Raw genomic sequence first — 21,456 nt, 5'->3', positions numbered from 1 at the left:
TATCAAAGCCCTGGCTGGGATGATTTAGTTGGTGTTTCAACTAAACACGGGGGGGTGGGGAAACAGAGGAGCCTTAGGCTCTGTGGGGCGGGGGGCCCAATGTGGGAGGCTCACTCAGGGTTCTCACTTTCTGTGGGCTTCAGAAATTTCAGAGGAGGAATTCCCTCCATCTCCTCCCCCCATCCCCAGGCTCTCTTCAGATGCCTCACAGATCTCCTAAAGGCCTGCAGGATAAGACTTTCTAGCTACAAACTTCAGTGGGTCCACAAGGGGAAGAGGACTGACTGAATGAGAGCAGGGGATACACAGGTAGGATACTAAAGGGGCATTCCCCACATTCTGCTTTTCTGGGGAGTGAAGAACTTCCTCAGCCAACTCCTGCTGCCCCCTGACTTGCACTGGTGAGTTCCAGGCAAGCTAAACATAGCTACCAGTCAGCACGCCATTGTAACACTACTAATTCAATTTGTATTCATTTCTTTAAATTTGACTAACTCAACTCAGCTTTGGTCCTGCGGACTAGATCATAGCTAGGGAATCCAGTAAATGAGATGCTCTCCCCTCCTCCCACCACCACTTCTTTCCTGATTTCTGTTACAAAAGTAGCAACAAAGTTAGATTTTTCTGAGTGCTGATGAAAACACTTTTTTAGGGTGTCATAATTCGCAAAGCTCTTGTCCAATTCATTTAAAAATTGGTAGAGAATTTCTATCTTGGCTCTAGTGCTTACCTATCATGAAACATTGTGATGTTTAGAGGCGGGATTAAGATTGGGCTCCTACAGGAACCCGTTACAGTATTAAATACGAAGCCTCTCCTACAGCTTCACAATGTAGATGAAGTGTCAAATAATTAGCTGAAGGATAAACAAAAATTTGTATTTGTAAACAAAACTCGTCCATACTAGTGTCTGAACGCTTACTAAGATCATAATCTCCAAAAGCATTTAAATAGGTCTCTGTTCAGATTCCCATTTCCCTATTTTACAAAGCAACACAATTCTTTCCAACTGTCATTTTCTTTAACCTTTAAAAAAGCAGAAGGGATTTCATTTTCTCTTTTCTGTCAAGTAAATAAAAGGATTTTCTGTGGCGCCATACTGTGCTCTTTCAAATTCATATGCATCCTTCTTCCACCATCAGAATTTAGAGAGAACATAATACAAAGGAATAAAAGATTAAGTAACAAAGAATTACAGTTTTGTTATTTTATTCGATTTTTTTTTCTGGCCTGTATAAATCCGCACTGAAAAACATTTAGAATTAAAAAAAGTTACCTGCAAAAAGCAACGTACTAAATTCTATTAACTTTAGTAATGTGCCCTGATGACCCCAACCGGTAGGCTATTTAATTTGCAAGTCTAAACAAAAGTACATCAATACATAAAATCACCTTAATTACATATGCTCAGGAAGACAATTCATAGTCTTCCTCCTTCCACCAAATTTATTTTAGCAGATTTACAATGCGAGTTCTGCTCAAAACCACAGCTCTAAAAGGTCTGAACTGTGGCTGTTTTTTACTCTACGAACTTTCTGTGGGTTAAAATAGCTCACAAAAATATACAGTGAAGGGTGTATACTATAGGCAAATCTTCTACAGAGCATTAATGTTTATTGGACAGGTAGTTTTTTTTTTTTTTTTTTTTTTAAAGATTGCATTTCCTTTCTATTTTGGAACCGTAAAAAAAAAAATCCCATTAAACCAACAAAGTAATATAAATCTTAATATTGCTAATTTTGTGACAAGCAAGTGAGTTTTCTGTGATCTAGGTCATTATTTAACCTGTACCCATGCTGGTAGCGACCAAAAATAGTTAGCATCTGACAGAGGGTCAGGAGAGATTCAGAAATATCTATGGAGTCAGAAAAGCTACCTCATGAAAGCTTCCATTTGGCTCTTACAATCTCAGTCATGTGGAAAGATTGAATGGGACTGCATTTCCTCTCTCAGCCTTACTGGTGGTATCTCCTGAATAAGGTTGAGGAGCATTGGTCAGTGCAAGGAAGCGTATAGATGTCTGTGCGCTCTTTAAAATATGTAGAAAACTATATAAGAAAAGGGAGAAAAAGTTTGTGGTAATACAATGAAATCTGTGAACTATTCTACTGGTTCTAAACCAAGTGAGGTATAAATATGGACAAAATTTAGCTCATGATTTTGGAACAGTGTACAAATGTAAGCTGCAAGCCTGTTCTCCAGATCAGGTGAAGTATTAACCTTTTCTGTATTGTGCTGATTTATCTACTGGTAGTAAACAGAATTATTTATTTATTGAGGTTTTCTCAATAAAATAATTGAACCCACTGGTATCACCAAGTTACCTTAAGTGCACAGCACTTGGATAAGTCAACTATTCAATGGAATTAATTTGTAAATTCATTTTATTCTGCTAAAAATTTACTTGTGCACCATTCTATTGTGCCTCTCTTAACCACTGGGATTCCTAATAACTTCAATTCTAGTTAGGCATAGCTACATACATTGTCTTTTTCAAAATACTGATTGCCCTAGTCACATTTAGTGAGTTTTGTAATTAAAAATTTAAATATTACTATTCCTCTACTTCTCATATTTAAAAAGAAATAAAAAGTTTTAAAAACTGGCCTCGTAGAAGCCAATCTTGCTTCTTAACGTAGACAAACATTTTCAAAGACTCTTGCCAGAAGAATAGCAACAGTCCTTCCTCCGTTAGTATACACTGATCGAACAGTTTTCATACGTGACAGATAACTGAGTGATCACATTCAATGTCTCACAGGAGTAATTCATAAAACAGAGACTAAAAAAAGACCTAATACTTAGATCTTAGATGTCAAAAAGGTCTTTGAAAAAGCAGAGGGCCTTTCCTAAAAACACTGCTATTGGAGATGGGTTTGGGAGGCAATATGAAGACTTGGATAACATAAGACAAAAAGGATAAAAGTTAATGGGGCCACACTCCAAAAATTTCAACTACTAAGAGGAAACAGACAAGGTTGACCTCTATCCCCCTAGATGTTTGCCTTCTTTATTAAATCTGTGGTACAAAAAATACATCAGATAATAGCATAATGGGTTAAAATTAATAAAATGGAACGTAAGAGTGTACTGTATGTTGATGTTGCGATACTAATAGTTACCGATCCAGTACAATCTATGACTTACATTCTTAAAGAAATTAATGAATTTGGTGATATATCAGGCTATAAGTTATACTACATCTGAAACACTAAATATACGGCTGGAGGAATCGATGATTAAACAGCTGCAAGTTGCATTTGAGTTTGTGCAGTCTAAACAAAAAAAACCACATAGGAGTAATATTTCTTATAACCTCAAATAGCTATATGAAATTAAGTTTCCTTCCATTATTTCAAAATTAAAAATCAATTTGTTGGACTGGAAACAACTACAGTTGGCTTGGCTAGGCCATATTCCAGTCATAACAATCAATTAGCTTATGATTGCCAAAAATTAACTTTCTATTTCAGACTGTAACAATATGGATACTAAAAAGAACTCTAGAAGAAATTCAGACAAGAATTTTATTACATTTGTAGGGGGCAAAAAGTTCTCACAACTTATAAAAGAAGACTCTACAGATCCACTCTGGAAGTGGGATTGGAAGCACCAAATTTACTGAAATATTATTATTAAGATCACTATCACTATAATGGTGACTCCAGTAAATAAAGAACAGATCCCCCAACATCGGTGTCATGGAGAAATAAAATACTTTTTTCAACGGAAAAAACAATAGTCTTGTATCAGGATCAAGTAGATTTTATAATGTATGGTTACCATTTGGGGGATTTGAATAAAATAAATATGGAGATAATAATAAGAGGTTAACCAAACACAAGTGGGTCTTTTCAAAAGGTAACAGATACAACTTACAATAGAAAGGAGTACTTGTGGCACCTTAGAGACTAACAAATTTATTTGAGTATAAGCTTTCGTGACTCACAAAGCTTATGCTCAATAAATTTGTTAGTCTCTAAGGTGCCACAAGTACTCCTTTTCTTTTTGCGAATACGGACTAACCGGCTGCTACTCTAAAACTTACAAATAAGTTTTGTTAATACCACGTATTCAGTTAGTCATTATTAGCAAAGTTGAAAAAAAAATTCACAAGAACCTATTTTTACGATTAAAGACATCTTCCTTATCATCCATTTCTAAACACTGCATGCACTACAGCAGAGAACTAGGAAACTGAGTGCTGGTATTTTAAGTCAAAAAATGTGTGTGTTTATACAGCATCTAGTACAATCAGGTCCTGAGATCCTGATCGGGCTCTCTAGGTGCTGCTCAAATACAAACAAGTAATCAATAATAATCTACCTCAAGCGTTCCATTAGGCATTGATCCTTCAAATAAAGGTCAAGTTAAAATAAGCACATTTGTAAGAAGAATTCTATGTATGCTAATTTTCATTGTATCCAATGATTTATTGGTTTCATTCACATTAATGAGAAGCCTGTATCTTGCCAAGAAGCCTCTTCTGTACTTAAATACGTAATTATATAAGCAACTCTAAAGTACTGCACCTGTACAGAGATGCAATTTCTAACTGGTAATGTTGAGCATCTTAAAATAAAGCTACACTGTGAGTTCCTAAAATTTGCCTGTGGTGCCAGCCTCCCCGCTACTGATCATGAAGGCTTTCAGACAGATTAGTTTTCCACGGATGAACTCATACAATACCAATTACCATTTTAACAGCAGCAATCTAGTTTATTACTTATATAGAAATACTAATACCAAACATATTCATCAGGTAGTAATTGTACATTATTCTATTCACTTTAAACAGAATCCAGAAGGGATGTTATGTACTTTATTTGCCCGACTTCTTGCATACAATTATGCAACAATTACTCAAATTAGGGTGGGAGGGATTCACACTATTATAATAGCTATGTTAGTCTTCACTGTAATACTATAGAAATCCACTAGTGACTAATCATTGCTGCATAGTATATAGACCACAATTTTTAAAAAATGGTTGCCTAAAATAAATAGGGGCTTAGGAACCTAGCTTTAGTGTAACCCCTGCCTTGTTTTAAAAATGATCTTGGCCATCATCTTTTTTACCAAGATAGGCTCTTCTAACTTTCCTCCATGACAAAGTCAAAGTTAAAATTTGAGAACACAAACTACCCTAAATGTAAGTCATATCAAAATAATGAATGCCTGGTTTTACAAGAAACAGCTATAAAGAGCTTTTTGGTGCTTAGAGCTTTAGAGTTTAATTATTTAATAAGGCACTTGACCCCAAGCTCAAGGCGGGGTTTTTTTGGACGGTGTGTTTTGTTTTGGGATATTTTGTTTTGGAGGGGAGAGGGTTTTGGGGGGGGAGGGGGAGAAGAGACGGGGACTCCAGAGAACATTTCTTCAATCTCAAAATAGCATAATTAAACTTAAAAACAAGATACAAAAATCAATATTTCCTACTAAACTTTACAAAGAGAGATCAACTTGAAATAAAAACTTGGTTTTAATGCAAAGTTGTCTGTGACTAGAATAGTTCTGTAAAATGGCTGTATAGCTTTTCCCCTCCCACAGCTAAGGTTTATAAGAAATACAGAAAGGATTGATGCAAACAATTTTCTTCAAAGTGTTGGTCAACTACTGCCATATATTTTAGCGAGAGGGCACAGCTGTATCAAACACACTAAACCAGTGGATTAAGGATAACATGTGAGAGCTAGAGCTGGGTGAAATTTTTTCTGAAAATAGTAAATTAGTCAAAAAACATTTTGGAGGGCACCAAAAACTATTCACAAATTTGGGTCAAATTTGGCAAATAATCCTAGCAAAAATTAAAAAAAAAAAAAAAGAATTTCAGAAGTGTCTATTCTTAATCCACACTTCGTTTTCAAATGTCATTTCAATCAACATTCAAAACACTTTGTTCAACTCTCACTGAAAGGAAAAACAAAAAAAATTTAAAAAAAATTAGTTTCAATTCAAAACAAATTGAATATTTTTCTTCAGATTTTTCAGTTCTGCCACCAAAACAAAACACAAATACACACAAAAAACAGCTATTTGCTCAGCTCTAGCATGACCAGTAAGTATAACAAGAGTTTGATTCCCCACTCCTAAATCCAGTAAATTTGCCATTACTTTAACTGAATACAAAAAAGCCTATGTAATTGAAGGTATCTACCTCAAGAAGTATTCATTGAGAAATCAAAGCTATAGAATTTAACACCAGATAGCTGTGACTATCAACATAACTACAAAAAGCCACAACAGGCGAAAGCAAGTTTTAGCAGACTTTGCAAATGCTGTCTCAAACATTGCCACTCCAGAAACGGATCCTACAAACACTACATCCTTCAAAGGGTTGCCTCTATTGTGCAAATAAGCTTTAAACCAGATCTTTTCATATCACAGTTTCTAATTAGCTGCTATCGACAAGGAGAGTACATTCAACATTCAGCTCCATGTTTACATTTGATATAAGAGGAATGCATTCATTTTGATGTGAATAACTACAGTACTTGATTAAAGTTCTCTCTTTCAGCCTCTCATTGCTAAGACCAGGTCGACACTACAGCCTTATGTTATGATAACTACGTCGCTCAGGGGTGGGAAAAATCCACATCCTGAGCAACGCAGTTATACCAACCTAACCCCTGCTGTTGACAGCGCTATGTCAATTAGACAGCTTCTCCCATCAACATAGCTACCGCTTTTGGGAGAGGTGGACTAACTACACAGGTGGGAGAAGCTCTCCCATTGGCATAGTAGCATCTTCACTGAAGCGCTCCAGCAGCACTGGTTCAGCTGTGCCACTGCAGCTTTTTACCCTTCAGAACCCACTACACAGTATTCAGTGCAAGTTCTTAAACCCTTTCCTGAAATTATAGGTCTGGAGAGGACTGAATATTGCAGAGGATAAGTTTCCATTCCTACGGTGTTATGCCATCCTTCCAATATTATGCACACAGACTGCCTTCAGACTGAAGTTTAAGAGTTTTCTGTCTATTAAAAAAATCAGAGATTTGATGCAGATTGCTTCATTTTAAAACTAAAGAAACCATATCTTCCCAGATGTGATTGCTCAGGGATAGATTTTTGTTTTGTTTTTTAAATGTTCAGATTTAGAAACTGAAGAAGATAAAGATTACCCAGAAAATGGTAACCATTAAAAGATTTAAGACTTAGATTTTCCACATTGGCCCACCAATAGAAGCCAAGCGGTCATATTCTTTCTGAAAGGGAGTAGTGTTAAACACTTAATAGTCTGAACAATATATAATCTCTGGCACATAAACAAAGACCACCTTTAAAGTAGAGGGGGTTCATGGTTCAATCCAGTCAAGTGCCACTCTAAGTGGCCACATACATAATCACATAGACCATGGTCACCAGCTTCACAATGAGCAAATGTGACTTCATTTTAAATCAAGTCAAATTTGGACTATAAAAATCTGGTTGACTCTGGTTATGCCAAACAACGTTTTAAAGCATATAAAGAATAATTGTGAAAAAAAAGGGATGCAATTTAAACTCCCCGCCTCTCCCCCTCTAATATATGGGCAAGTAATGGAAGAAAAAAAAAAAAAAAAGAGTCCTCTTGTAGATTACAGCAGTAAAAAGGATTAGATAGAGAATATTGAATTACTGTTTCTGGACGTCTTCTTTTACAAATTACAAGGCTGGCTGCCTGCCAAAAGTCAGGAGACTCTTTCCAGGGACAGACGAGAGATTTAAAAAGTTGTATGAGAGTAAAAGTTCGCTAAGCTGAACATGAACAATTTGGAATCAGGGTCCAGTATCTTGTTGTTATTGTTAGTGCAGGAGCAGCAGTGTTGGCTACAACTAAGCATTGTTATCAGCAATATATAAAACTTGTAAAACTTGTCATCATTTGGACTCAATTTTACAAATGTAGTCTCTGTTTGAAAGTGAACAGTTTTTGGCAAGGGTATGCAAACAGCCATTTTGGACTATGAAAAGAGAGGGAGAGGAACTCACTTTGCCCACTACAAAACAAAACAAAAAGGCAGCATAGTTTTTCTTTGAACAACTCACTCCGAAGTGACTGAGGGGGAAGCTGAAATTTTGCAGTGAAACAACCTTCACTGACAAGCATTCCAGAGAAAACAGATTGAATTGACCTAGTTATGATTTGTTTAATCTGTACACATGTAATACATTTTACACAGTTCTCTTTCCATATGTTCATAAAGAACAAAGCAAAAGGCAGACCACACTACCTGTTAGGAAACTTTGCCGCTTACCCCCGATGAAGTTCTGGCCTCAGTGAGACATACACTGGTCACCTCCAGACTGACTTATTCCAAAATGTTCAATAAGTTCTTGGAACGGAATGGGAATAACTTGGAATTGGGAATAACTTCTTGTTTCAGAAGATGAAGGACATAACCATGGAGATGAACATTTTACACTTGATTTTGACTAGCAGGGACAAATTGGTTGTGAATCTGAAGATGTAAGGCAATTTGGGTGAAAGTGATTGTGAAATGACCTCATGATTCTAAGGAAAGGAAGGAGTCAGAAGATGATAATAAGAACAGTGGACTTCAAAAAAGAAGACTTTAACAAACTCAAAAAACTAGTAGGTAGGGTTGCATGAGAAGCAAATCCAAGGGGAAAAAGGAGTTCAGAAGAGCTGGCAGTTTCTCAAAGAGACAATATTAAAAGCACAATAGCAAACTATCCTGACATGAAGGAAAAGCAGCATCTGAAGCTCTTTCATGACCTGAAAATGAAAATGAATCCTACAAAAAATGGAAACATGGACAAATTGCTAAGGAGGAGTACAAAAGATGCGAGGACACAGAAATAAAATTAGAAAAGCAAAGGCACGAAATGAGTTACACCTGGCAAGGAACATAAAAGGCAATAAGAATAGGTTCTATAAATATATGAGGAGCAAGAGAAAGACAGAGGAAAGTGTAGGTTCACTACTGAGAGGGAAAGGAGAGCTAATAATAGATGACAACAAGACTGAGGTGTTTAATGCCCATTTTGCTTCAGTGTTCACTAAAACAGTTAATTGTGACTAGATGTTTAACACAATTAATATTAACAAGGGTGAAGGAACACAAGCCAGAATACGGAAAGAACAGGCTAAAGAATTGTGACAGGTTCCCCAGGATGCAGCCTGGGACTGTGGGACCACTGTACCCCCTTAACTCTCCAGCCTGGGCTGTCTCTCTCAGTGCTTTGCTAGTGACAAGCAGCAAACCCCTCCAGGCGCTGTTATTCAGCACAACAGCATGTGGAGCCCCACACCCAGCTAGACTGTATGAATGCTCCCAGAGCCACTAATGAATCACACAGGGAAAGGCACCAAGCAAATCCCCCCAGCTCTCAGCCTTGCACCTCAGGAATATACCATCTTGCACTTCTCAAGACGAGCAATGCAGATTTATTAATTGGTTCACTACCTCATCACCGGAAAGTGGATATACACCAGCTTTTGCAAACCTGACCAGTTTTGCCACAAACTTCTTACAAACTCACTGGTAAAAGATAAACAGTAAAAGAAGTTTATTGGCTACAAAAGATAGATTTTAAGTGACTATAAGTGATAGGCAAAAAGTCAAAGTTAGTTACCAAAAGAAAAGAAAATATAAGCATTCAGTCTAAACTCTCAACCCTATTAGACTGGGCAACATCTAGATTAAGCAGTTTTTCTCACCCCAATGGATACTGCAGTTCATAGTACACAGATTTCACTACTGAAACCTGGGCCAGTCTCCTCTGTTGGAGTCTCAAGTCTTCTCAATCTCCTTGTTGCTTGCAGCATAGGTAGCGGCAGGAGAAAGGCCAAGCATGTGGCCCCTGTGTTCTGTTTTATACCCTCAGTCCCATGTGCTTGGGGAACACAAGTCCAGGCATGTCTGGTGAGCATTGCTGAGTCTCCAGGCAAGGCTGAGTAATTCCCGTGGTGTGGCCTCATGCAGGTTGAGTCACTGAATTGTAACTCCCTTGGTGGACAATGGCTGTTGATGGGTTGTTTGACACCCCACCCGGACGTTTGTTACTGTCCTTGCTGTTGCCTCTGGGGAGCTAATATCTGGCTGATTCCCCAACTTACAGCATGTTTTAGTGACAACCATTCAACACAATTCTCATAACTTCATATGCATTAATGACATACATATATGGATAGAGAAATGACTTTCAGCAGATCATAACCTTTCCCCTGATTCATATAAAGCATGCCTTGTAAGGTAATATCACAATTATATATACACAGATGAGGAATATGCAGGTTACAAAACACTCTCCCAAGGTATAGAATGTCACAAGAATATTTAGAGAAGTCAGATGTATTAAAGTCAGCAGGGCCTGAGGAAACTCATACTTGGATACTTAAGGAACTCAGTGTTATGACTTTACTTACAGTACATTACCTTAACCAATGAAACACAAGGAATTCTCCTACTTTTAAATTTACTTCCAGCAGTAGAACAACTACTTTCCTTTGAAATATTTTGTCCATTATAAGGTTGTTTGCAGAACAATAGTGGCAGCACCCAACATAAAATAATCAATTTTACATGAACACTTGAGGTTAATAAAAAACAGAATTTCTTTGTTGTGTGTGTCATAAAATGTAATTTATCAGAAGAATTAAAATTAAGAACACAAAATGTATTTCAACTTAATCCAAAAATGACTGAAATGATATTTTTGCTACCCCTATACATATACACCACATACTCCCTTCTACAGCTCAGATAATGAACTGCGAGTCATCTAGTTTGACACTCCCTTCTACAGCTCAGATAATGAACTGCGAGTCATCTAGTTTGACACCACAACACATTCAAATATGCCTGTATGCAGAATATAACATATTCTGGTACAAAGTACTTCCATCAAATCAGTTGGCCACACTAAAACAACAGTGTCACCTAGCACTAGCCGCTATATCCAGTACATGAAAAGTAAAGACTACCGAATAGTCTCTCTCAAACTCAAGCCAGATTTTCAGAAGAGCTTAGTGCCCCTCAGCTCCCACTGACATCATTACTGTAGATATTGGGTCCAATCAACGCAAGGACAGAGGGGTATGATTTTAGGTAATATGGGTCCTGATAAAAAGATATGAACAAAACTGTGTAAAACATGGCCGGCACTCTATTCTCTAAATAGTCTAACAGATACCACCTGTATCTATGGAAGTCCTCTGATATGAATTCAGTTTATATCAAATCTCAATGAAAAAAATTTTAGGGACACATTTTCCAAAATGCTCAGCAACCACAATTGGAACCTCATTGTCAGAAGAGCACAGCTTCCACCAAAGCCCCCAAAAGGGCTAGATGTTCAGACACTTAGCAGGCAGCAACTCCCAGGGAAAACAAAAAGGACAGCTGAGAACTTAATAAAAGATGCACTCTAGGACACACGACACCAAAATGTGACAATAGTGGTTAACACAGTGTTGCCTTAAAAATTTTTTTAATCAGGACCCAGATTACCTTAAAAACACACACCTATATCCTTATCAGGATTGGATCTACAGTTGTTGCTGTTGTTCATCCTTCAAGTTCAAAGATGACCATGATATCACTGATTGGTTTGGTTTCTGTGATCACGTGAATGGCTGATCAGGCCAATTTGAGCTTTGAATGATCTGTAGCATACTGAACAAGAGATGCCACTATGGGTTACTTCATTAGCAGCAGACATGCTGCTGTTCTGAGATTTACACTGCTGGCACTCCTGCTCTCAGTAGTTCTCCTCTGCTTATAGACTGTAGCTCCAGTATGGATGGACATCGCCAGGTAGAACGATCATGAGTGAGATTTTCCCAAAACTGTGGGTCAGTGTTGAAATGCCTCAAGGATAACTTGAGGGAGTCTGAAACATTTCTTTTGGCCTCCCTGATAGCGCTTTCCCTCCTTTAGCTCACCATAAGAGATCTTCTTTGGCAGTTGCCCATCTGACATTCTGGTGACATGACCTGAACATCTCATCAGTGATTTCATCAACCAAGTATGGATGCTCGGAATACCTGCCCAAATGAGAACCTCACTGTCTGGAACCTTGTTTTGCCATCTTATCCTCATCAGTTTCCTCAGACAGCCTATGTCAAAATTATCGAGCTTCATAACATGGCGTGTATACTGTAATGATTAATAAGCATACACCAAAGCATTAACTAGGTTTTTAGTAAGATACTTGAACTGGAATAATTCCTGCGTCTTTGAGAGAAAAAAAGCGAAGTATAAAACTTTCAACAACAAAACCACAATCTCATTGAATGCTGAGGTACAGACAATTTCAAGGGGTTGACTGAACTAGACATTAAACACAAAAAGATTCCTCTTGTACTGAGGAAGAGAGAAGAAAGGAACATATCATAGTTGGCTTAATCATCAAAAAGTCAGGATCATCGCTGAGGGGATCACCCCACAGAGCGAACCAGCTACCTCATTCTCAAGATATATAAGCAATACTACCCTCAGCTTTTACTGAGACTAAGACACAATATATCTGAAAGGGAACACATATGAGAAGACTAATATAACCTAGTAATTTTACAATGTAGTTTGCTTCTCATTACAGTTATTCTGCAGAGAATTCAATTATAAAATTCACTTCTATTTCAGAGATTTTATGTTTGGGTTCCCCTCATGCTTCCCTTTCCATGGGATTACACTGCCCAGAGGGGAAAGTCTGGAAAACTCTCCTTAACAGATTTACAACTGCCTTCACCAAACAAGGACACTCCACCAGAGAAGCAGATCACAGCATGGAACAAGGCACCCAAATACCCCAAGAGAACCTGTTCCAAATATGGGGAGCAGGGGGAGAAAAAACACATGGACAAAACAAAACTGACTGCATACTAACCACATACCTATCACCCCACCCCGGAACCCACATGCTGCATAATCGAACAATTACAATCCATACTTGATGGGGACAACCTCCTGAAAGAAATCTTTCCCAAACCCCTTCTTCTGGCCTTCGAACAACCCCCACAATCTCACCAAGCTCGTCATCAGAAGCAAGCTGCCCACAAACAAGGACACACCAAATCAAAGCACCACCGGACCCTTCCAGAACAACAGATGCAAAACATGTAAACATATCTTCACTGCTACGATGATCAATACATCCCCATAACACACCTTTCAGGGTCCATGGGTGCTACACCTGCCTATCACAACATGTGGTGTACCTCATCCAGTGCATCACATACCCCAAAAACTACTAAATGGGTGAAACTAGATAATCACTACACTGTCAAATGAACTCACACAGAAAAATTATAAAAGATTGAAAAAACACGATAGAACCCATAGCAAACACTTTTCACAAAACCATCGCTCCACATCGGACTTCTCAGTCCTCATTGTCAAAGGAAAACTGCACAACACCTTCAAAAGACAAGCTTGGGAAATTAAATTCATCCACGAGCCCCAAGTACCAGGAATCAGGCTGGGTTGGAACGCCAAGAGATCAAAATCAAGACACAAATCAGAGGGAAGGGATAACGAATCTGTTACCAGGAGTCAGACCAAGTCAGGATACCAGAAGGTCAGGATCAGAAGGCAGGGATAGGTAAATATCAGACTGGCATCCCATGGCAAGGACAACTTTCAGTTTCCTCCTCAGGCATAAATAGGGGCTGTGGCCCCATCAAGAACCTTGGAGCACTCAGGGGCAGGGCTTGTGCCCCACTTGGGCTTCCGGGAGCCCAGCTGTCTGTGAGCTGGGAGGATGGATGATTAGAATGTGATGACTGCCAGGACCCTCATGGACCTGGGTTCAAGACCCATGGGGCATGACATTTCCTTAGTGCCACACAGCATATTAATGTTTTATAGAAAATTAGAATTCCTGACTTTCCCTTGCTTTAATCATTAACATTATTCAATGTGTGGCTGGGTGAGGATTCACTACCTGCCCCAAGAAAAAGTTCTTCAGTAAGATTCTTTTTGAGTCATTATTTTTGCTACACAAATGTCAACCTGTCTAAAATGAGATTCAATTTCTTTTAGCCAACAAATACCAGACATGAATAAGCCAAAAGGGAACTTATCTGTCAGTGCTAGGCTTAAGAGACATACAGAGTTATTTGGATTAATTTCAAAGCACACATGTAAGTCCAACACAAGTTGCAGCATGATAGAGTCATTCGTGTTAAGGCAGATTTTGACTAATATTAAAATGAATTACCCAGAGGCTAATTGTTAAACTCTTTACCACAAAAAGGTCTGGACTTTTTAAATATTTCCCATCCATAGCAATATTGTGAGAAAAAGGAATGTAAAATTTTGCAGTAGTTTTCCAAGTTATTCTAAATTCCTTGAATCCATCACGGTAAAACAAAATATACAACTAGATGTGGTTCTGCACAATATTACTGAGCATCAGAGTAATCTGTTACTAGAAAAATCTACTATTACACTAGTGATGAGTCTCACACTTTTTAGTTCGTCATAGTAATATATAATGTTGGCATGTGGCCTTTTTTGGAAACTGCCACGGTCTTCAATAGATGTAATAATACACAATAAAAAAATCTAGCTCTTACATAGTGCTTTTCATCAGTAGATCTTGAAGCACTTTACAAAGGAGATCACTATCAGAACTTAAACATAATGAAAGATCCACTATTACTACACCACTGTAAAATAGGAGATTGTGTTTGCTAATGAAATGCAGGTTAGTGAACATAGGTTAGCAGGGATCAGCAACCTTTGGCACGCGTCCTGCTAGGGAAAGCCGCTGGCAGGCTGGGCCCGTTTGTTTACCTGCAGCGTCTGCAGGTTCGGCCAATCGCAGCTCCCACTGGCTGCGGTTCACCGCTCCAGGCCAATAAGAGCTGCGGGAAGGGGTGGCCAGCACATCTCTCGGCCTGCACTGCTTCCCACAGCCCCCATTGCCCTGGCATAGTGAACCGCAGGCAGTGGGAGCTGCGATCAGCCAAACCTGCAGACGTTGCAGGTAAACAAACCAGCCTGGCCCACCAGCAGCTTTCCCTGGTGTGCCACGTGCCAAAGGTTGCCATCCCTATGTTAGAGAAACCTACTTTTCAGGCAAAAATGTTACCAATTAATCTCATGCACTATTTCAGAAATGATGTGATTTGTATACAACAGCAACAGATCTCAGTTACCAAACAGAAATAAACAAGAGATCACTATGCTATTAGAAAATAATCAGAGTTTAAGGAGCGATTATTCCAAAGTTTTAAGAGCAGAAGTGGAAGCAGTATTGGTGGTTCTTTGAGACATGTCCCTGTACGGGTGCTCCAAGACTCACCCTCCTCCCCTCTCCTTCAGAGTTCTTGTCAATGATTCTGTGGTAGAGAAGGAACTGAGGAGGATTCGCCCGTGCACGCTGGTTAGCCTCATGGAAGAGCACGGGGCAGCGAATGCATGGGCTGAATGGACACTGCTACCCAAGTTCTCCTATCAGCAGCGCAGGGACGCAGACACACCAACAGTGGAGCACCCATAGGGACGCTACTCAAAGAAGAACATGCTCTTTCACAATCTATTAGCTATCAATATTCATTTATTCTCCCACTCCTTCCATCCCCTTCATGCTTTTGTTATTTATTATTTGTATTGCAATAGCACCTCAGAGCCTCACCCACAGACCAGGCACCCTGGAAACACAAGGCTCCGTGGCCATACGAGTTTACAATTTAAGTATAAAATAAGAGGCATTACTATGCAAGTCAGTTATACTGAGGAAGTCTCTCCAAAACAAAAATGAAAAGGCTCCCCACAGTACTGCACTAAATTTAAACCTCTGGCAACTGACAGTTGGAGAGCACATCATCAGTTACAGACCGACACATATTTTGTCTGACAGGTGCTTGACAATCTATTTTGTAAATCAATTTGAAAAAACATACTAATCAAAAGTTATGGTGAAGAGTTTAGTTCAAGTGCATAGGAGATGAGAAATTCCATGCAGGAAGCCACTACATTTCCTTATTTAGGCATTTACACATTCAACCAATAATCTAGGATTCTGCAGAGAGCTTCCTTTGTGTACAAAAGTGAACAGGCTGCATGTTCACAAATGCACTAAATATTTGTCTAAGTAACTTTGTATGGGATCAGCTTGACCATCTTTTCCATCTTTACTATGGAAGATAAACCAAACTGTATTGGAGTAGAACCTTATTTCCATATGTCCTAGGCACGTCAGGCACAACATCCTTATTATTTTTAACCAATATTTTTCAAAGATATTTGTCCTCATCAAGAACAGTTTAAGGTACCTAAGTGAGTTACACCTGCACCTGCAGAAAATAAGATGTTTAGTGGGGTGCTACAGAGAATGGAATTGTATCCAACCCCATGTAACATTTTGTATGAAAGAATTCCCTCGAGCGCAGGAAACAATTAGCAAAAATTCTAAAGCCTGTGTTATGCAGAAGACCAGACCAGATGACAGTAATGGCTCCTTCTGGCCTTAAAATCTACTTTCATTAATCTTGCAGTGGGATTTTCTTAGTGAGAACATGACTGCAGCGAATACTAAACTATTAGGTTTTATTAAAACAAATGAGATAAACACAAAGACAGAGAAAACTAAATTTGTCCTTATTTACAAAGAAAGCGTTTCTTTGCTCACAAAAAGGTTCAATAAATATTCCATATTAAAAACAACAAAAAAGGATAGTTTTAAAGGTCATCCGGCAGCCTATTCAATTAGATCAACACCAAAACTTACTTCAAGAACAAATTTCAGAGTAGCAGCCATGTTAGTCTGTATTTGCAAAAAGAAAAGGAGGACTTGTGGCACCTTAGAGACTAACAAATTTATGCATCCGATGAAGTGAGCTGTAGCTCACGAAAGCTTATGCTCAAATAAATTTGTTAGTCTCTAAGGTGCCACAAGTCCTCCTTTTCAAGAACAAGGTTTCATATATGTTTATCTTTACTTAGAAGCATTTGTCCCAAGAGCCTTTTGCATCTTAGTCCCATATAAGTAACAAGCATTCTGTATTTTTTTTTAAATCACATTTGTTTTACATATCAAATTTCAACCAATGTGATTCTAAGCGCTATTTCTCGTTCAAGAAGATTGACTCATCCTTGCAGTATATCACAGCCTCAGGAAAAAAGGGCAGAGAATGAATGTGACTGAATGGTGACAAAATAAAATCCCATAATGCATGAGCTAGAAGCAATATTTGCAGGTCTACAAACATCCCAATATTTACCCTTTCCAACAACTGAAAAAAACCCCACATAACTGGAAGCTCTCTTGAGTAATGAAAGATAAGAATGAAACAGAACACTCATTAACACAGAGTAACATGTCTTTGCCCCAAAAAATCTTAAATATTAAGTCATGTTTAAACAAAAAAAACAGCAAGTTTACAAAGTTTAAACTAAACCATGTTTGTTCTGTACCTAAAATACATTCACAGCATTCCATTTTGTTTCCTATTCAATTGTATTACTATACCATGATAATACATATTATCCTGTTTTACAACATATATATTTCAGTATCTTATCAATAAAGCTATTACAACTTCTTGTCAATGGAGCTCTTGCAAACGTACGGCCTCTATATACAAAAATCCATTAATATGTTTTATTAAATAATGATTCTATGCATACACAATGGGTAATTTTCTAAATGAAATGCCCAGACAAATATTGACAAGTACTCTGCCTAAATATCATGTTTCAGTAAGCATTTCTGAATTACAAACACAAAAACATTTCAAATTCTTCAGTTTGGTTCTTATAAAAATTACATGCTAAAAGGTTTTTCCTTCCAAATTTGTAAGAATTAATTTGCTCATGACCCTAAATACTGTATTTTAAGTTGTAATTATAGTGTATTACAGCACTTCTGACAAATCCTGAACTCCAGCAAATATTTAAGAAAAAAGAAAATATGAATTAGTCCTCAGATCATTAGCATTAGAAAATCCCAAAATAAGATAACAGGTGTCCATAGACAGTAGCAGTACAAAATTCCCCGCACAATCACCTCAACCCAGGGGAAGTTTCAACTCTATTTTAAAAGAACATTGCCTGTTGCAAAATGGATTGGTCTATAGGTCCATTAAATCTTCGCATGTCTGCTAGTAACAGTTCCAGTTGTGTTGGTTAGTTCTGTCATGTGATGTTATTTCTGTTCATAAGAAAGTGGACTGAGACCAACTCATTTCACACAGGTCGTCAAATAGCTACACATTTCAATGGCTCCGTATCAAATCTCAACCCATGACTTGGAGAACAATTCTGATCCATATTGTTTTAAAATCTAATGTGAAAATAACTTTACTAATTTTTTGTGTGACCTCAGTCACTCCAATGGAGACCAAAATGACAGTCATATAAAAGAACTAATAAATAGGAGTTCAGTGAGTTTGTTTGTTTTGGAACAAAACTGGCTTAAGCCATCCTCTTTTTCACCAGGTCAAGTAAGAATTTCCAGAACTTGTACTTCAATTCTGAGCAGCATAACCACCTCGACATTTGGAGAAAAACCCCTAACCAAGATTAAACTGAAGAGCAGCGTGATTGAAATAATTTAGCTGGAGAAAACATAAGAAGTGTATCTTTTCTGTGGCCTGGTTGCTCACAATGTACACTGATGAAATGTGAGTACCAATCTCCAGCAGGCACTACAAAAGGGAAGGAAAGCAGGAGGAATACAAGATCCACCCATAAGGGACACAGTAAGCACTAATCATCTACCTGACAAAAATCTTAAAGCAGTGGTTTTCAACTTTTTTTCATTTGTGGACCCCTACAAAATTTCAAATGGAGGTGCAGACCCCTTTCGAAATTCACCCCATGGACCCCCTACCATAGAAGCTTTAGACTGAAAATTGCCTGAACAGAATTCAACTATAAATGTTGCACATGCTCAGCACGGCATTTGACACAATGCGAGAAAGGGAGCTAAACTGTGGGCTTCTACGGTAACGATAACACTTCTGGGTTTTGACTTGTAGGTGAGGGTATTCACATACTTTGAATGATCAGAAAAATAGACTGCCTTTTATGGGATCTAAAATTTCATTTTCATAGTCGCCTTTCGCAGACCTCTTAGACATAGTCTGTGGACCCCCAGGGGTCCATGGGCCACAGGTTGAAAACCACTGTCTTAGAGGAAACATCCCAGTTAACAGGACAAGGCAGGGGCAATAATGTCTAGAAAGAAGTGTTTAAGGGGTGGCAGATGTCCAGGCCCAGTATCCCAAACCTGTATCCAGCATGTGGTATTTTTTGATAGTTTCACACATCTGCTTCACACAGTTCCTCCACAGAAGATTTCCTGTTTTTGGCTCATAAAGCAGTTACAGTTCATGGAGAGAGAGACATCTTAATTAAGAAGGGGACAATAGTATTTTTTTAAATACCTAAGAGATACATTTTGCAATTGCTTCTGTTTGAACCTCTGAAGAGCAACAGAAAGGCTGTATCTTCACTTGAAAAAAGGTGGTGTTTTTCTACAGTGAAATAATCAATGCTCTCACTGTAAAATCCTGGTGGAGATAAGGTAGTAGTTTTCACATAAACTAATCTCCCCCATACTCTTCAACTCAACCTGCTAGCTCATGTGAAAGCTACTAATTGACTTGCTTTCCACCTCAGTTAACTCAAATTAAGAACACAATTTTTCTCCTAGTGAAGACACGGCCTGTGTCATGATGAATGTTTTGAAGACCATGATGATAATGAGACAGTGCTACATCCTCCTTGCAAGCCCTAGGATTAATGATAAAAAATAGGAAGAATACACAATTTAGTACTGTGATCAATTGGGTTAAACCTTTCTGTTACAAGTCCGGCGTAATAGCCACCTCACATTCAGAATACATGTAAAGAAACCATTGTAATCAGGTGACTCAAACTGTTAAGCGTCCTCCACCCCAAACACAGGTCCATGTGTCCAGCCAAAACTAAGGCAAAACCAAGGCCATTCAGGAATTTGAGCTATGTGGGCAGGGTCTTTGCTGGGTATTTATTGAGTGAGAGACTGTGTGTATAGGTCAGAACAGAGACACAAAAGTAAGGAGGAAGCTGAGTAGAGAACAACAGAAGTAATAGTGATGTGGTCCTGAGAGAAAGTTAAGGTGAGCTTTTAGGTACAGTGTACTGTCTGGAAAAGCAGGCTGAGAACACAAGCAAACAAACAGTTCCCTGCACAGTTCCTTGTGTTCAGGGACACAGAACTTCATGTATAATCTCTATAAATAAACAAAATTGTATCAAAGAAAATACTACCGTCAGTTTCTCCTCCTAATGGAACAACCTGTAACACCCAAAATTTGGCTAACCACTTGGGTCAAAGAGTGTAAATGGTATGAATGGCCACCACCACCACCTTGGGAAAGAAATTAGGACATTGCTGCCCTTTCACTTTACCCGATTTCAGAGAGCTATTAACACCATTGCTCGCATAACCGATACAAGAGCAACTAGATCAGTGGTTCTGAAAGCTGATCTGCTGCTTGTTCAGGAAAGCCCCTGGTGGGCCGGACCAGTTTGTTTACCTGCCGCGTCTGCAAGTTTGGCCAATCACGGCTCCTATTGGCCGTGGTTCACCGCTCCAGGCCAATGGGGGCTGCGGGAAGCGCGGCCAGCACATCCCTTGGCCTGCACCGCTTCCCGCAGCCCCGATTGCCAGTGGGAGCCACAATCAGCCAAACCTGCGGACACGGCAGGTGAACAAACCGGTCCGGCCCCAGTAGGGGCTTTCCCTGAACAAGCGGCAGACCGGCTTTGAGAACCACTGAACTAGATTATGCATCCAAGAGCATAAAAGAAGTGGCACAACACATAGTAGCTCACAGTGATCCTCACACAGATAACTGTAACTGATTGAGATCCAAGTAAGAGCAGTTTCTTGAAAGATCTCGGCACCTGCCTAGAGTGGGTAATTTTACCCCAGGCCAAAAAATGCCCTATTGGAGACGAGCTCCAGCTGATCCCAACTAAAGAGAGGTTTGTACTTCTGTATTACCTTGCCCTTTGACACTAGCTAGGAAAACTATTTTGAACAGCAAGTAGTTGTTTTGATAATTCTTCTCGTACAGAGCCAACATTGCCATATAGAGATCCAGTCTCTGGGGATAAAATGTGTCTTACTCAATGCTCTTCCTCATACCAAGATGACGCATACAGAAGCCCTCAATGCTAGCAGGCTAGACTTTGACAAGTAAAACACTCATTGCTTCATGACAGCACTTCCTTTCAGAGTATTTCTGCACATTGGCCCCTAGAAAAATCACACTTAAATGAGGCAGAAGGCTGGGGATATAGGACTGTTAAGTCTTCTGACAAAAGTTCTACCCTGGGTTTGGTCATGTTGTCATGAGATCATCAATTCAGATAAATTGGACAAGGAACTGTCACGTAACAGGATGCAATCCAGACTGTTTCCATTTCACAATCTCAGCATCTAATAGGAAAACCTCACCCTTCTTCTGGGTGACTGCAATAGTCTTTACATAAATCAGCTCCAGGA

General features: G+C 38.8%; 1 protein-coding gene across 5 annotated transcripts in view; it reads right to left on the bottom strand.

Moving 5' to 3' along the window:
• LOC119850223 (amyloid beta precursor protein) overlaps positions 1-21,456 on the bottom strand; it is a 296,641-nt gene that overhangs the window by 234,378 nt on the left and 40,807 nt on the right. The window lies entirely within an intron of this gene.

Source organism: Dermochelys coriacea, chromosome 1 (assembly GCF_009764565.3).
Source record: "Dermochelys coriacea isolate rDerCor1 chromosome 1, rDerCor1.pri.v4, whole genome shotgun sequence".
In the NCBI taxonomy this organism is placed as follows: Eukaryota; Metazoa; Chordata; order Testudines; family Dermochelyidae; genus Dermochelys; species Dermochelys coriacea.
This window is presented reverse-complemented; position numbering and strand designations above follow the sequence as displayed.